The sequence below is a fragment of the Balaenoptera physalus genome (assembly GCF_965194825.1).
Source record: "Balaenoptera physalus genome assembly, chromosome: X".
NCBI classification, from domain to species: domain Eukaryota; kingdom Metazoa; phylum Chordata; class Mammalia; order Artiodactyla; family Balaenopteridae; genus Balaenoptera; species Balaenoptera physalus.
The window spans coordinates 35,166,252-35,184,518 of NC_138903.1; the positions used below are offsets into that span (position 1 = coordinate 35,166,252).

At 44.1% G+C, this 18,267-nt stretch overlaps 1 long non-coding RNA gene across 2 annotated transcripts; it reads right to left on the reverse strand.

The window, feature by feature from the left end:
• Positions 1 to 842: 842 nt before the first annotated feature.
• On the reverse strand, positions 843 to 16,442 carry LOC309652650. 2 transcript variants are annotated; one of them, XR_014258849.1, is made up of 3 exons: positions 13,653 to 16,442; positions 12,070 to 12,275; positions 843 to 10,144 (listed from the first exon to the last, which is right to left on the reverse strand). It is a non-coding gene; the product is annotated as an uncharacterized lncRNA (long non-coding RNA). The 2 variants fall into 2 exon arrangements; XR_014258850.1 differs by lacking the exon at positions 13,653 to 16,442 and having other exon boundaries at positions 843 to 8,730; positions 9,977 to 10,144; positions 12,070 to 13,522.
• Between the last annotated feature and the right edge of the window lie 1,825 nt (positions 16,443 to 18,267).

Sequence of the window (18,267 nt, forward strand, 5' to 3'; positions counted from 1 at the left end):
CAATATGGTTGTATCATTTAAGTTTCAGAAGCAGCTCCATTCTCCTACATTTGGAAGTATGTATGACCAATTTAATCAAATTTCATGTAGCAAACCAAACTTAACATAAACAAATCTTATTTTTTAGTTTGCAGCAATTGAGCTCTATAACTTCGTTTACTTATTTGTTGTCTTTTTAAACAAGCATTTATTAGATGTCTATTGTGTGCCCAGTATCACATTCAATGTTAGAGAAGATAAAAGTTATATCTTCAGTTGCCTTTTCTCATGGAAATGCTTATAATTCAGCTGGAGAAAAGCAATATACAAATAGACACTTAAAAAACAAAACAACTGGGCTTCCCTGGTGGCGCAGTGGTTAAGAATCCGCCTGCCAATGCAGGAGACACGGGTTCGAGCCCTGGTCCAGGAAGATCCCACATGCTGTGGAGCAACTAAGCCCGTGTGCCACAAGTACTGAGCCTGCGAGACACAACTACTGAGCCTGTGTGCCACAACTACTGAAGCCCGCACGCCCTAGACCCCGTGCTCCGCAACGAGAAGCCACTGCAATGAGAAGCCTGCGCACCGCAACAAAGAGTAGCCCCCGCTCACCACAACTAGAGAAAGCCCGTGTGCAGCAACCAAGACCCAATGCAGCCAAAAAAAAAAAAAGACTGTAGACTGGTTCTACAATCATAGACAAATGAAATGGTGTGTTAAGGACTTTAGAATTCAAAGAAAGGGCAATGTCACTATAAAACGGTATTGAGGAGGTAAGGCTTAACTGGTAAGTAGAATCATTAAGACTTGAAGAAGAGTGTGATTTAGTTCAGCTTGGAGGGCAGCTTGGCTTTAGAAAATAGGAGGAACCAAAGTCAGAGTGTGGACCCGAGCCCTCTCTGACCTCCTAAACTAACACAGGTTTCCCTCTTTTGGTCCCTGCCTGAGCATCCATCACATTTCCTGAGAACTTACCAGGCTGCCTGCCTAGTTTCTAATAAGCAGGGACTCTGTCTTCTCATCTAAGCATCTCTGGCACATGGTACATTTCACATTTATCTAGTGAATGAATGAATGGCAGGTGAATTTTGGTTGAAGAAGGACTTCGTTATGATATCATATATTATGATTTTAAATACTTTTGACAGGTACCTATTCCGCAATCCTATTCTGCCAAAATACTGTTGCATATACTGAGTGAAAATTATATATTACTGCCTCATTTTGTGATATAAATGACTTTTTAAAAACAATGGTGTGTCCTCCTGGGCATATATCTGGAGAAAACCATAATTCAAAAAGATATACGCACCCCAATGTTCATTGCAGCACTATTTACAATAGCCAAGACATGGAAGCAACCTAAATGTCCATTGACAGATGAATGGATAAAGAAGGTGTGGTGTATATATATATATATGCACACACATATATATATATATACATACACACACACACACACACACACTAGATTACTCAGCCATAAAAAAGAATGAAACAATGCCATTTGCAGCAACATGGATGGACCTAGAGATTATCATACTAAGTGAAATAAGCCAGACAGAGAAAGACAAACATCATATGATATTGCTTATATGTGGACTCTAAAAGAAAAGACAAATGAATTTATGTCCAAAACAGAAAGAGACTCAGACACAGAAAACAAACTTAACAGTTACCGGGGGGAAAGGGGGATGGGGAGAGGGATAAATTAGGAGGCTGGGATTAACATATACATATACACACTACTATGATAACCAATAAGGACCCACTGTATAGCACAGGGAACTATACTCAATATTATATAATAACCTATAAGGGAAAAGAATCTGAAAGAATATATATATATACACATATATAACTGAATCACTGTGCTGTATACCTGAAACTTACATGATACTGTAAATCAACTATACTTTAATAAAAAAATTAAAACACTGGTGTGTCTTTTTCTAGGTATTGATTGGGTACCTCTCAGATGCTTTCCTTATCCCAGGGTTTACTACTTTGCCAGATTTGGAGAATGTAATGGACATATTTATGTTCTCAGCTAACAAGACTTGTAAATAGAAGTTTTTATGAAGGTTTTTACTTTTTAAACCAAATTTAAAAATTGTAATGTTCAGTACTTAAATGAGAGCACATGTGCCCTGCCAATTATATTTATACTACTTCTTTTCCTATTGTATACTTCAGCCTCTTAGATAATATATGCCTGGATAAAGATGGTTATAGAAAGCAGTCTTTGGAAATTTGGTGTAGTACTTATCTAATGGTTAATGATTCTGTAATAAATACACCAAACCTAAACATTCTTATAATAGCTTCTAGTTGGGGGCAAGATCAATGATGGCAATGTAGTTTTTTTAATCTCTCCAAATCGCCTCAAAACAACTAGGATAGCAAAATAAACAGTCCACAGGCACCATCTTCAACCAAAGCAAGTGACTGTACACCCATGAACTCCAGAACACAGGTGAGTGGATCCAAACCCTGACATCAGCAGGACCCCTATGGGTTTAATAGCTGTGGGAGGTTAATAGAGGGGGGATAAAGTGGTGTTCTGACCATCTTAGGAGACCCAGGACACAGAAATTGCCAGATACTTCCAAAAGAAGTATTCCATTTTGAGTGGAATGTTCAGTAGGCAAGTCTGAGAACAACCTGACAGACATCTTCATAGTTTCCATTTGCCAGTAAGTCTAGAAAGGACCACGAGAACCCACTAAGGGGCTGTCATGGGGTACTAAGGTGAATTAAGCCCGTAACAACTTCACAAATACACAATAACATCTGCCATCCCGAAGAACTGAGAGCCTCCCTGAAAAAGAGTCTTGCTGGGAGTGGATTCTGAATTGAGCATGCCAGAAACGCTGGTAGGAGACAGAAGTTTCACACTGGCCAAGAGAGTTCCACACTGAGTAGGTGGCTACAGAGAGGCTGTGTTGTTTAATACTCCCCAGCAGGACCAGTTACGTAATTCGCAGAGCACAGTGTAAAGTGAAAATCCAGAGCTCCTTGTTCACAAATGATTAAAAATTTCAAGACGGTAACAGGAGAGCATGAAACCCGGAGCAGGCCCCTGTGTGGCTATACGGGCCACATGCCCATGAAGCCAGCCCTGCTTCTGAGCCAAAGCAGAAAGGGAACCCCTGAACAGGGAAGCCAGGAAAGCAGCTCTGGTTTGCTCTCTCCCTATTCAGGATCCTTCTAAAAGCACAGGAAAACCCACATCATTTAAACATGAGCAATAGAAACAGAGGGCGATCAAGCCCTTTACAGTGATATTATAAGGAAAAAGAGGAATGAATCAACATACCAACAGATAATGAAGGCGCAGCAGAAAATTATAGTACAAAACCTATTATGCAATCATACAAAATAAGGTTAAAAGAAACTACGAAAATTATAAAGCTATGAAAAAGTGTTTCCGAACGCACGTTCTTGTGCCGGACGCGCAGCGAGGCCCATCAAACCGAAACGTCGGAGTTTGGAACAGAGGGAGACTGATTGCAGGGCGGAGCAAGGAGACTGAGCGTCTAGTGCCCAAAAAACCTCGAACTTCCCGAAGGGTTTCAGCAAAACATTTTTAAAGGCCAGGTGAGGGAGGGGCGTCCCAAGGTACGTGATCAGCCCGTGCACAATTCTCTGATTGGTCGATGGTGATCACTTAGGCGCCAGAAGGTGCGGGGGCCACGGGCTCAGGATCATCAACTAGTTAATTCCTTCCATTTGGTGGTGGTTTTAGCATCTGACAAACTCAGGGAATATGCATCAGGTACTATTATCCAGGTACTTCAGAGAGGAGCTAAAGCAGAGGATATGGAGGATGGGTTTGTCCCGGGAAGGCCCCGTAGGGTCCTGCTCGGTTACAATTCCCCCCTTTTCTTTGGTACCTCTCAATCTTGAAAACAGGTGTTGGACAAGAAAGGGAATAATATTTTGGATAGAGGTTCATCATAAACTCGGCAGAGGAACTCGGTTTCAATCTCCAATCCCGTTTCATCCTTCCCCAAATCTTTCAGGGAATGGGGTGACAACAGCTGGCTACTTCCTGCTCAAATGGGGCATAGTCCTGCCTCAATTTGGGTAATGGATGTAACCGAGCAGGACCCTATGGGGCCTTCCTGGGGCAGACCCCTCCCCCATATCCTCTGCTTTAGCTCCTCTCTGAAGTACCTGGATAATAGTATCTGATGCATATTCCCTGAGTTTTACAGATGCTAAAACCACCACCAAATGGAAGAAATTAACTGCTTGATGATCTGAGCAGTGGCACCCAGACCTTCTGGCGCCTAAGGAATGATCACCATCAACTAATCAGAGAACTGAGAATGAGCTGATCACATACCCTGGGACACCCCTCCTCGCCCGGCCTTTAAAAATGCTTTGCTGAAACCCTTCGGGGAGTTCGGGAGTTTAGAGCACCAGCCATCCGTCCTCCTAGTATTGGCACCTTTACAATAAAAGCTGCATTTTCCTTCACCATAACCCGGTGTGAACAGATTGGCTTCACTACACGCGGGTGAGCAGACCCAAGTTTGGTTCGGTAACATGGACACAGAATTGGAAATATTCCCGAGTTTCAAGTCCCGATCCAAGTCTCGTATGATCTCAGTCACTTAGTCCACCCTTTTGGTGCCAGCCGACCCAATTAGAAGTAGTTGGAGGAGTGACCACTGGAACTTTAACGGACAAGTATTGGGCTGCATCCCGCAGGCCTACAAGGCCTGTACTTGCTGTTTTAAGACCTAAGAAAGAGCCTGGAGTCAGCAACAGAGACATCAATGGTCTAGTGGATGGGGGAGCTTACACATCTGAAGCAAGGTCCTGGAGCAACACCCCACCATATACGGCAGGTGGCGGGCAGGACATGGTGGCAGGCTTTGCTCCTAGGGGGAAGGGGAGATTACCAGTTAGAGGGGAATTGACATCAGGTGGACTCATCAGTTACCAGGGAAACCAGTAGAGGGGCACGCCCCTCACTGCCCCTTTGATCAGAACAATCACCAGCTGGGGCCTGGGGCGAGTAGGTAGGAAGGTGAGTTCCGTGAGTAGGGTGTAGGTGAAGCAGGCACTGGTCGAGCAGGGGAGGTACAGAGAGCAAGAGAACAGCCATCTTGAGTGGCCTGACCATATACCAAGAGAGATGTCATTTCCTGAGGAATTCAGAGAATAAGTCTGAAAACCAGTCTGGACCTGCCAGTTTGGGGGAGACTTGTAGGCAGGTAGCCAGTTGTCTCCTATTATCTAAGCCGATTTTCACTTCTGACGTGGTATTAACATATACATAACAGGAGCTATTGGCCACTACATATGTCTCCTTTTTTCTGCTAACATCTGATCTAAAGCCATTTTATTGTCTAAAAATCTAATAGTTACAAGAGGAGACCTTGAGGTTATAAGGTTGCAGCTGCCATCTGCCAGCAGACACTGCTTTGAGAATGGCTGGTGGCGTCCTGAGTGTGACACAGCTCAGAAAATTCGAGTTCTCAACAATACAGGAACATGCCTGAAATCACGTCCACAATGGCAACCTAGTTTTACCTTGGACGTCTGAACCACAGCTACTCCATTTTGATATTCAAAAGCATTCCCCTCCCCAAGGCCAAAGCAGATGTACAATGCATGTTCAAAAGGTCATAAAACAGGCTGCTTTGGTCAGTAAAGGATAAATTAAACCAGGTATAAGCCAGAATGACTTCCCCATACCTCAAAAATGTGGAGATTTTTCCATCATTTCCCCTTTTGATTGCAAATCCCTGAAGGGTTTCAGCAAAACATTTTTAAAGGCAAGGTGCTCATGATCATCAAGTAGTTAATTTCTTCCATTTGGTGGTGGTTTTAGCATCTGAAAAACTCAGGGAATATGCATCAGATACTATTATCTGGGTACTTCAGAGAGGAGCTACAGCAGAGGGTATGGGGGAGGGGTCTGTCCTGGGAAGGCCCCGTAAGGTCCTGCTCATTTACAAAAGCAGCGATTGGATCAGAAACAGGCAAATCTCTGAAATGCTATGGCTAACTAACATGAGGGTCTGAAAAAAGCTTTCAGGACTTAGGAGCGAATTAGCAAATAAAGAAAAAAACCATTTCGGAAACAAAGACTCAGTAACACAAGAGTGAATAGACTCCATGTTGAAGTACAGTAAGAGAAATAGGGGATAGGAAAAGAAAATGAAACAAACAGAAATGAAATCCTTCTGTGAAAAGCAAATTTCATAATCTCTAACCACTTGAATCCTACTTGACAAAAAACACTAAGTTTATTTTTCTCCTTTATTTGTTGAAGTTTGATTAATCTTACCCAAAGAGGTTATAGTTAATTAATCTTTTAAAAATCCAGTTTCAAGGAGATATTCTGGCAACCAATTTTGCATCCGTATTCTTCACAATTCATTTGATAATTTGAAACATTAACAAAAACATTCTTAATCTGCTTTTCAAAGGGAACATCTGTGTGTTATTGTTTGTGACAGTAGCTTTGTTATAGCAAGTGAAACATCTGGAGAGACTTGATTACTTGTTGACAGAAACTCCAATGCAAAACACAGGTGAACAGCAATGTATTCTCCCTGGGCTCAAATAAATAAGCCCAGCCAATGGGGTTGGCCTAAGCTAATAAATTGGAACAGAGCAGTACTTGGGATCCTTATTTCTGAGCCATTCCTTGTAGTGGGTCTAGATCTGTGGCCAATTTTGGTTCTTACCCAACTTAAAAGAACTAGAATTAAGAACTTTTAGCTTGTGACTTTTACTCTGGAAGTTAGGAGTGGCCTGTTCAGTCTCCTTAGGTTAAGTCCCTGCTAGAAACACAGAAAATCCAAGACTCACCAATCCAGATTGTTTGAACCCATGTTGATGGAATTTTTCAGTCTTTCTAATACTGATTTTCAGTTCACTTGGTTATTAGAATCAGTTGGGTAGTATTCTTATTTGCCAATGAACAGCTCAGGGCTTCAGAGATAAATAGATGAACAAGTGGTTTCTAAGACCCCAACAGGTAATTTATTGACCATCCTAACTTTATTACAGCTTAATTAGGTAAATAATGTAATGCAGGTGAAGGTGCCTAACAGCGTGCTAAGCCTGTGCTAAGCACTCAATGAAAGATGAATCTAAGTGTAGAAGGCACTGCTGATTATAAGCACAAAGGCCATCTCCTCCGCCTTTCTTGATGGCAGAGAACCTCCCAACCCAGAGACTAAAAATGCCAGCTTCTCACTTTCCAGCCTCCTTTGTAGCTAAGGCACAGACATGTGACTCAATTCTGGCCAATGATAAGTGAGGAAGGGGGACTTCTGGGGAGGACTTCCTCCCTAATAAGAAATACTTCATGAGTAGAAACATCTCTTTTCTTCAGTTGGACATTGTTGTGTTTGCACTCAATGCTTGGGACCGTGACAGCCACTTTGCAACCCTGAGGGGATGAGCCTAGGTGCCTAACTAATACCCCAAGGAAGGCAGAGCAGAAGATGGAGGGAGTCAGGGTCCTTGGTGCCATTGTGGAGCCACTGAACTGACCCTGATCCCAACCACCTCTGGATTTTTTTTTTTTTTTGGTATATTAAATAAGAAGGAAGGATCCTTGTGTTGAAGCAATTTTAGTTGCAGCCAAAAGCATAACTAATACACTGAAGGAGCTCTCTCCTTTTCAAATACCTCAATAGAACCTAAACCCAGTTTTCCTTTAATGTGCCGGACAAAATGTGCATAAGGTGCCACTGAGGGGAACAGGTCCTTCCCAAACCCCCATCCGTTTCCACATTCAGTACTGTGTGTCCTCAAGTCTTCTTCATCCACAAAATGGAGATGGTTCCTGTTTCTCAACTCATTAAGTGTTTATGATGACTGGTAACCTAATTTATTTGTGGTCCCCAAATTAAAGGCACTAGAAGAGATTTTTTTTTAAATGGTAGTTTGCCATATGAGCTCTGCCCAGGCTGTGCTGTAATTTATGGATGTGCTAACAGGCGAAAGGACAAAGTGACCTGTAATTCACTGACAGAGCCCTGAGAGGCTGCATAATGTCCGTTCCTCCCCATCATCACGTGAGTAATAACCATCAAACACACTGGTAGGTACTGAGGGACTCCCTTGCTTCTGAGCTTGTATCCTGCATTGGATCCAAGCCCCATGCCCAACAGCCTGTGGTGATGACATCCCGAAGAAATCAGCACAGTGCCTCACAGAATCCAGCCCAGACTGAAAAGTAATCAACAATTACAGGGTACCAAATTAATATTTAACGAAGATGTAAATGATTAGAGTCAATACTGAATTGCTCGGTGAAATCTATTCCAGCAAGAGAAAGCAGCAGTGGTCTGTAGAGGCGGGGAACTGTCTTGCTTACGAGCCATTGTTCTTTGTAACTTCTCTCCAGCTCTAGCCGAGGCCTTGGCTCAGATTCCCCCAACAGCTGACAGTTGCAGCTAGAGTGAAATCAATCTTATAATCCTTCTAGCCATTGTATTCCTAATTTCCCTCTTTGTCCGCCCTTTCTGTTCAGACCGTGCACTCTGAAACAAACTCCACATAGGGTTTCTGACATTAGACTTGCCTATTGCCAACACTCTGTCTGTCCCTCTGTCAGCTGGGTGTCTGCACCATCGAGAGGGGCGTGATGAGTCCAAGGCAATTCCTCTCCTCTGCGGAGTGGGGAGAGTGGCCGAGCTCACTGTGTCAGAAGAACCTGCCAATTCCTCAGTCAGAGCTGCAGGGTGGGTCTGAAGGTGCTGGTCCATGAAACTGCACGGGAGAGAGGGGGAAGCCTCCAGAAGCAGGGGAGAGCGAATCCCGGGCTGCAGGGTGTGATGGAGAATAACAGCTGGTTGTGCAGGACACTGAGCCCCTGAGAGGCCAAAAGATGCCCGGGGCTGCATCTGTTGCTCACTTTACTCTTGGGCTCCCACCCAGAAGAGGCAGTAACAGTGCTAGGGGCTGGAAGCAGAGAGAATTTCCCAGGAAAATAGTTCCCCAGCCAAGATCCCCTGCTCTTGAACAAGCTAGGGATTGAAAGACGAGGAAGTAAGCCCAAAGGCTTCTCTTCTGTTTTCCCAGGTTGGTCTAGGAAAGAGCGGCTTCTTTGTCCACCAGGGGTAGAGGAAACAGCACCTTTGCTGTGCACCAGCCCGCCCGCAGTCTGTAGAGACTGCTTCACCACGCTGCGGGCTGAACTCCATCCCCAGAGCAGCCAGAACATGACGTAAGCAGTATGGAGCCCTCAGCGAAGCCGTCCGAGCCCCAGAGAGGTGGGCTCAGCCCTCTATGATCACGATCGTGTCCACAGCCCTTAGACCTCCCATAGCCCTGCTGTAGCCTCAGGGAGACCCTGCAAAGGGGAAGCCCCAGGACGGCTGCTGCCGTTGGGGAATACACACTCTGGCTCACGCACCCTCCCTCCCTACCCGAGAATGCTCACTGTGGACTGGAATGGTGAGAAGGGCTGCTCTGTCACTCTGTCATCACCTTACAGAGCTATTGCTGGGCTATCTGGTAGCGCAGCGGGTGGCCTTCTGTCTTAACCTATTTTATTCATGAAGACTGATTCCAGGACCTACAAGACTCTCCGTCCCACACTAATTTCTTTCTCTCTCTAAACAGACTTGTGAAGGCTCAACTGAGCCTACATGTCATAGAAGATGAAATGTTTTCCCCTGCAATGCTAGAAACCACCCTAGGTATTTCAGACAGAGGGGGGGGTTAATACCAGCAGCTGGTTACATGGGTCAGAGAAGAGTGAGAAGCCAAAGAGGGGTCCATAAGGCAACACAGAGATCAGCCACAGCAGAAAGGTGCTAGTACCCTTAGGACGGGGGGCACATGGGAAGAGCTGGTGTCATCAGAGACCAGAAGCTAGGGTCATATGTCAGGAACTACAGACATGCTGAAGGCTGCCAGGAAAGAGGGGCTACCAGGTGGGGGCTTGTATTTGTCTACTGGTGTGTAATAAATGATCCCCAAACTTAGCAGCTGTAAACAATAAATTTATTACCTTACAGTTGCTGCAGGTCAGGAGCCATCAGCTGAGCTGGGTCGTTCCGGTTCAGGTCTCTCACAAGGCTATGATCAAGGTGTCAGCTGTGGCTGCAGTTAGCTCAAGGCTCAACTGGGAAGGATCTGTTCCCCATATGGATGTTGACAGGCCTCAGGTCTTCACTGGCTGTTGGTTGAAGACATCAGTTCTTAGTCATGTGGGCCTGTCCCTAGGGCTGATCACAAGATGGTTAAAGCAAGGGCTCTGAGAGAGAGAGCATGTGAAAAAGGGAGAGCAAGATGGAAGTCACCGTCTTCTTGTGACCCAGTCTTGGAAGTGACTTCCCAACACTTTAGCCATATTCTATTTGTTAGAACAGAGTCATTAGGTACAGGCCACACTCAAGAAGAAGGGATCACAAAGGGCATGAATAGCAAGAAGCAAGATCTTAGAGGCTGCCTGCCACAGGACTGTAGCCACCCACAGAGGCAGAGGCAGCTCTTGGTTTGGGGGCCTAAAGCTTATGCAATCTGGGGAGCCCTTTGAAGACAAAGCATGTAAAATTACAAATATAAAAATCACAGTCAGGTCCAGTAACTGGTGAAAGTATAAACAAAATGGGGACTAGCCATGCAACGGAATACTATTTGGCAATGAAAATGAAGTATTGATTCATGCTACACCATGGATGAATCTCAAAAACATGCTGCTCGGTGAAGGAAACCAGCCACAAAAGACCACATACTATTTGATTCCATTTACATGAAAATGTCCAGAAGAGGCAAATCCATAGAGACAAGAAGCACATTAGTGGTTACCAGGGCCTGGGCTTGGGGGCCAGAATTGACTGAAAAGACACGAGGGAAATTTGGGGTGATGGAAATTTTATAAAACTGGATTGCGGTGATGGTTGTACAACTCAATAAATTTACTAAAAACCATCGAACCATACACTTACAATGGGTGATTTTCATGGTTTGTAAATGATATTTCAATAAAGCTGTTAAAAAAATTATACACACAGGGCATTGGAAGGGACCTGTGCAAGTGAGAGGCCCTGGAGCTGAGGCTTCATTAACTTTTCAGAAAATTTGTCTCCGTGGAAAAGATAGAGCTATTGCAGAGACACTGCCTGAGGCGGTGAGGAGAGAAGGCAATCACCAGGCTTCTCCTCTCCTTTCTCCGTCCAGTCTTCTGCCTGGGCCTCCAATTGCCCTAACCTGTCCGGAAGCCAGGGAAATGGAGTGCTTTGTGATACAGAGTGGAGATACGAAGGGCTGGGAGGAGATCTGAGAACAAAGAGGCAAATGACAGGCTCATGGGCCCCATCCTGCAGGGCTACCTCCACACCCTAATGCCAAGGCGACTTGGACCAGCTCTACCTTTTGGCGTTGAGAGATGTCTTGAGAGGAAATCCATAGAAGGCCCATGTTTCCAAATGAAGACCTAAGCTATGGATTATTTATCATCAAACAGTATAGAACACTGGATTGGTTGGTTCACTTGCGCTGAAGGTTCAGAATCATTTATTCATGCGTATATATGTATGGGAGGATGGATAGCAGGCTTTGGGTGGGAGGGAGGAAGGGAACAAGGAGATAACTCATGGAAGAAAAATACTGGATGTGTTCAATATTCAATATCGGATGTATTGTCCTGGCAGCTTTCCTCATTTAACTCTTGCAGGCAAGGAGTACCGAGGGCAGGGCCGCGGGAGCAGTCAGCCCCAGGTGCAGGCAAGAAGTGGATGCATTGTTTGTGGAGAACTTAAAAACTATAATAAAACCTACTAAAAGTTGGTATCTTTTATTATCAACATGTCCAAATAATTCTAAACGATGTCAGTGATAATACTCCTCCCCTCAAACTCCAAATGTCATATTGGTTTAAGTTCTAAAATTGCCAAGGTTACAGCTGAGTTTTAAATAATATATATGTAAGCTTCAAATGAGCACATTTTCATTACTTACCCTGTAAGAAACACTGTTTTCTGCACGGGAAGGTGATGCAAAGAACCCCAGTTATACAGTAGGCCACACACACAGTGGACTCAGCTACACACATTCGATCCTAGAGTAAGTTCGTGTTGGTTCAGAATCATCTGGGCTCACCTTGGCTGAAGTTTGCGTCTCCAGTCCTGGCGGTACTACAGATTCCTGCATTCAAGTGGTAGATTCGGAAACACAGCGATGGCACAGTGACCGTGAAGTCGAAGAAACAGAACTTGAGATGCTTCGATCTGTCATTCTAGGTGCAGTGACTTTGAACCATGAGGTGCTCACTCTGTTGGACATGTTTTTTCATGTGGTTCCCCCTCCTTCAAAAATATATTAACATATGATAACCTATATGAGAAAAGAATCTGAAAAAGAATGAATATATGTATATGTATAACTGAATCATTTTGCTGTACACCTGAAACTAACACAATGTTGTAGATCAACTACACTACAATAAAATTTTTAAAAATACATTAACATAAATAAAAGTATTAATCCAATTAATCCAATTTCTTTTTCCTTTTTGGCACTATTTATTTTATTTTATATTTATTTTTATTTTATTTGTTTATTCGTTTATTTTAATTATTTATTTTTTATTTGTATTTGATTTTCTATTTCTACTAGAAGGAAAGTTCAACAAAAGAAAGATTTTCACTCTCTGTGTTTCTTAGTTGGCCGTTATAATCATTTGTTTTATTTCATAATTATTACTGAAAAAGATTTTGTCATATAGAGGAAGGGAGCTTTACAAATAATCTGCTCTGGGTGTCAAATATTGATAGATATGCTACTGCATGTAACCAAAAAGTATCATCTCCACAAATAAGGAAACTGAGGCTCAAAGAGGTGAAGAAATTTGCTGAAATTCACAAAAGTAGAAAGTCAGAGACCAAGGATTCAAACAATATTGTACGGTCAGCAGAAAACATGTGTCCTTTACATTTATGAACTCATTTGATACTAATCACAACCAGTATCATTGTCCCCACTTGACAGATGAGGGTCAAATGACTTCCCCAAAGCTCCATAGCTAGTAAATGGCAGAACAAGGATTTGAACCCTGGTAGCACCGCATGGAAGCAACCTGAGTAAACCTTTACTCTGGGCTTCCTCGTCAACTGAGGTTCACTTCCAAAGCCATGCTCAGTTCCCACGGCTGCCGCAGCTGAGTGACTTAGACCCGCTTCCGTTTGCGCTGTCCTCTCCGCCATCCACTGCCACCAAGAAGGAAATCTGGCAGACGCATGTGGGTGATTTCTAAGGACACAACTGCAATCTGGTCTGAAGTTAGCTCAGCCTGGTTGTTTACCTGGTTTACTTTGAGAAGGGAAGGATGAGAAAGAAGACTGACTTTTTGGAGGTCGGAATCCTTGGGGGTTCTAACATATATTTACCCCCCGCAGATTCAGACTCTTTTTTTTTAACATCTTTATTGGAGTATAATTGCTTTACAATGGTGTGTTAGTTTCTGCTTTATAACAAAGTGAATCAGTTATACACATACATATGTTCCCATATCTCTTCCCTCTTGCGTCTCCCTTCCTCCCACCCTCCCTATCCCACCCCGATAGGTGGTCACAAAGCACCGAGCTGATCTCCCTGTGCTATGCGGCTGCTTCCCACTAGCTATCTATTTTACGTTTGGTAGTGTATATATGTCCATGCCACTCTCTCACTTTGTCACAGCTTACCCTTCTCCACTTCTTGGCGAGCTTTCATAAAGGCTGAAGAAAACTGCATGGTGCTTCCATCACAGGTAATACTGACCTGCAACACTAGATGGCAAAATGGTGCTATGTTACTGTGTTGTTATCTGAAAAAGCCTGCTGTAAAAGTCTTCCCCCCAAATCCAAATCTGCTGAACTGTCCTTTTTTTAAAAAATGTTTTAAAAAATGTTTATTTTTGGAAAATAAAGTTCTATGTGGAGTTAATACCTTAACTTTTAAAAATCATTGTTTAGAAATGCCCTATTTTGGATGGTCTCAGTCTCCTAGGCTCTATCAAGTAGGTAAATATATGTCTCTTTGCCTAATGGCCAGCTGGTCAAAAGCTACCTCCTAATTGATCAGATAAAAACGGGAGGATAACAGAAGATAATGGAGATAGTATGAAATGTACTTTCAAAAGCTGCATGTTAACAGAAATGTGACATAAATGTGACAAATGTATACGGCACAGATGTCATCTGTCATGGCCTCTTTTGTTTAAATAAACATAGAAGCCAATAACAAATTGGACACACTGCTCGTGCTCATTTCATTCATTCAAGAATAAGCACCTCTTATGTACGAGGCAGTTGTAGGCAGCACAGAATACAAAGAGAATTCTATTCTGGCCTTTAAGAAATCTGTGTTCTAGAGGGGGACAAAAGACAAATGTGCCGCTACTGTCAACCATCAGCCCCTGAATCATTCTTTCTCCGGAGCCTCACAGTTAAAGCTGCTGGTCCCCCCTTCCTCCCCCACCCCCTGCAAGCCTTGGGACCACCCAGGGTCCTGACCCGGGCAGGCAGCACATCAGCGTATCAAGAGCGGCCCCATCCAGGGGCTCAGGGCTGAGTTTGTGTTGCTCTCTGATTTGCCTGCGCAAATCAAATTTAGCAGAGTCCTGCCTTATCAGAAGTGCAGAATAACTATTAGCAGGAGGGAGAGACGCATCATGGTGTACAGACATTGAGGAGAATTGATCCAGGAAGTTTTCTAGAACACTGCCATGAGCAATGAAGAGGAGGTGGAATTACAGGCCCAGAATATTATCCACACCGAGGCAGAGAACTCTGTCCGGGTCAGGGGAGCCTGCAGGGTTGCTTTGTGACCCCCTAGAGGGGTGGGATAGGGAGGGTGGGAGGGAGACGCAAGAGGGAGGAGATATGGGGATATGTGTATATGTATAGCTGATTCACTTTGTTATAAAGCAGAAGCTAACACACCATTGTAAAGCAATTATACTCCAATAAAGACGTTAAAAAATAAAAAGTGTGGTCTGGTCAGCAGCCTTAGCATCCCTAGGAAATTGTTAGAAATGTAAATTCTCAGGCTTCATCCCAGATCTACTGACTGAGAAACTTTGGGGCTGGGGCCTAGCTATCTGTGTGTTAACAAGTCCCCCACGTGATTCTAATGCACGCTTAAGGTCCAGAACCACAGGGTTAGAGTATGGCCCCTGCCAGGGAGGGTTGATAGACAAGGGAAGCTACACAGGGGTTAGACCTTGAAGGGCTTTGTGCTAAGGAGATTGGTTTTTTCCTGTTTGTTTTATCTTGTAGGCAGTATGGGAGCCACTGAGGGTTTCTAAGGAAGGAAGTGGTCAGAACGAATCTGTGCTTCCAATCCATCCCTCTCAGGACGGTGTGGAGGAGGACGTGGAAGGAGGGGAGACACCCCCTTTTCCGAGCATCTCTAGCTTCTCTTCTGCCTTCACCACAAAGCTGCCCCCCGAACCCCGCCCCAGCTCTCTTTGCTTGTTCTGTAGCCTTGTCTCCTGGTGATCTCACCCACTTTCCTGGCGTCAGCCGCCCCCTTGGCAGGAGACTACCAAACCTACCTCTTTAGGCTGTATCTTGCACCAGGCGGACCGGCTTGACTTCCTGGATGTCCAGCTGCCATCTCACACTCAGTACAGCTGAATCTGAACTCACCATCCACAAACTACAGCTTCCTCTCCTGCCTTCTCGACTTCTGTTAATGGCAAGACCGTCTATACTGCCATTTAGGCAACAGCTGCCCCGGGGGTCATCCCCGAAGCTTTTTCAACCCCAGACTTACTTAATCACAGCCTATTCAGTGTTCCAGGAGCCCTCGGCACATACTTTTATTCCAACACATTGATGTGAGTGTCGGGGTCTGGGGGTGAGCATCTTAAGGGAAAAACAAGCTCATTTGCATATGTATCAAGCTGGCACGCAGCAGAGAAGCTGGATAGGGTGGACCTAGGATTTTTACTGAACAAAGGAGTGAATTCCACCCCTTAAAGCTGAGGGTGGAGACAGACCAGAGAACGGCAGAGAGATGCGAGTAATGCCAGTTGGTATGGGGAGTGCAAACCCATAGAGGGTCCCTGGCAAGCCCTGGAAGCATGTGCAGCTGGGGGGTATGAGGGAAAGATCGGTTATGAGGAAGTGGGATGAAGTTATAAGAAATTACAGAGGTGGTGGGTATGGAAGCAGAGGCAGCAGGTATAGATGAAGCTTTCTAGAAGTCTAGGGAAGAAAGAAAGGGAGATGGGCTAGCGTTTCATAGGAGAAGGAAGGGAAAGGGAAGGGTGTTTGGGGGGTCTTGTTTTAAAAGGTAGGGGAAAACTTTGAATATGCAATTCAAGAAAAAGCAAAAAAAAAAAATCGGTGGAATAGGAAAGACTTAAGACGTCAGAGAGGGTTGAGGGAGTGCTCAAAAATCACAAAGACCGGGGTAGGTGACATCATGGACACAGAGGAAGGGGCTGGTCTAGGAGCAGAGGATTCATCTCCATGGTGTCAGCATGGTGTCTGTGATGTTGAGGAGAGGAAAATGGAGGCAGGAAGAGGTTGGTGGTCTTTGGGAGAATGGAAAATGTTTGGAACATGCAGAATTTGATTGGCAGCCAGCAAGAGGCCCCAAACACAAGCTTCCCAGCTTCGTCCACACTGGGCCCACTGCCTATATTGCCTCAGCTTCTCCCCTGCCTGTTGGAAGCCTTCTCCTCTTCAAGCTCCAGGACCAAAGCCACTGTCTCTCTGAAATCTTTCTTGGGCGCCCGTCCCAGGCACAGCTGTTCTCGTTAATAATAACGTTTATGTAGTGCTTTACAGCTTAAAAGCAATCACGCATACCTTTTCTTACATACGTTATCTTAATTAACTACTCTCTCCTCTGTAGTTATATAGCACTCTGTTCGTTACAGGAATGTAACACTTTATCAGTTCATATGCCCCAAAAACTAGATGTTCATTCTATCTACTAGACTGTGAGTTTATTAAAAGGCAGCGTTGCACCTGACTCACCTTTGTAACCCTGTCTAACATAGCACCTGGCCCCAATTAGCAGCACAAAGGCATAGGTTGAACTAAATGAATGAATCTCTGTTGAAAGTATATGCTTAAAACAATCCTATTGATCCTTCAAGACCCAGTTCGATGGCAATTTATTCTCATGCCCCATTAGTAGTATCTTCTTCAGATTAAATAAACATAATTCCTTCTTTTTTCCTCAGAAAATGTATTTTCATTCTTTAGGTTTCAAAGTGATTTTGTTCAGAGGTCTTGAAATTATTCTTAAACATTTAGTGTTATGGAGTCAGGAAAGGCCTCAGTGAGTTCTGAACCATCAATGTTTCTCTACTCCTGGTTTGGCACAGGCTTGGGATTGGCTTTGGATAGTTTTTCCTTCTGGTTACTAAAAGATATTAACAGGTACAATGAGGTTCTCTCCCCTAACTTCAATTAGCATTACTCTTCATTGTTAAGTAGTAAGGGCTTTTGTCTTGAAAGGCAGAGCAGAAGACCACCTTTTTCTTGAGAACAACCAGCGTCAATTGTAAATATGCTATGTGGTTTGGTTTTAAATACATCCCAGTGATTTTGGTCCTTAGGCAACTGAGAACCTTCTGCTTAACCTATGGCATCCAAGCGGGAAATAAAACAGAATGACCTCCTGAAAGTCTAAAAATACGAGGGCAGGTTGCCCCAGTCCAAACTCCACCTACAGTTCCCTAGAGTTTGTGGGATTCCTAGCAGGAAGAAGGTGGTGAAAGCCATATTTTAACACCGTGAGTACCACTCCACTGATGGCTACCATGTTCTGGAACACATTCCTAGCTCCCTTTCTGACTGTTGAGATCTGCTGGGAGACAGGGATTGTGGTGAAAGGATGTACTGTTTCCCAAACTGGGCTACACATAAGGATCACTTATATGTGTTAAAAATACGGATTTCCTGCGACTGACTTCCCTGAGATACTGATTCAGTTGATCTGAGGTTGAGCCAGAGAACATATATTTTTTTTAAAAGTTGTCTAAGGATGGATTCTCTCAGAATCAGACCTTGAGAAAAATGTGAGAGCAAGGAGTTTATCTGAGAGGTAATTCCGGGGGAAATGATAAGGAAGTGAGGAAGGGGAGAAGTCCAATAAGACGTGTTATTGAGCAGGTTACCACTGTGGGAAATCACATCTTAGAAATATTCCACCCAACGTAGGTATAAGCTGGGGTATTAGTCAATTTCCATCGTTGATTACCTGGCCCTGCCAGCCTGACTGACAGATGAACCAAGGGGGCTCTGGCCCCCTTGCCCAAAGGCAAAGGCAAAGAGTTGCAGATGAGATCAGTTGGAG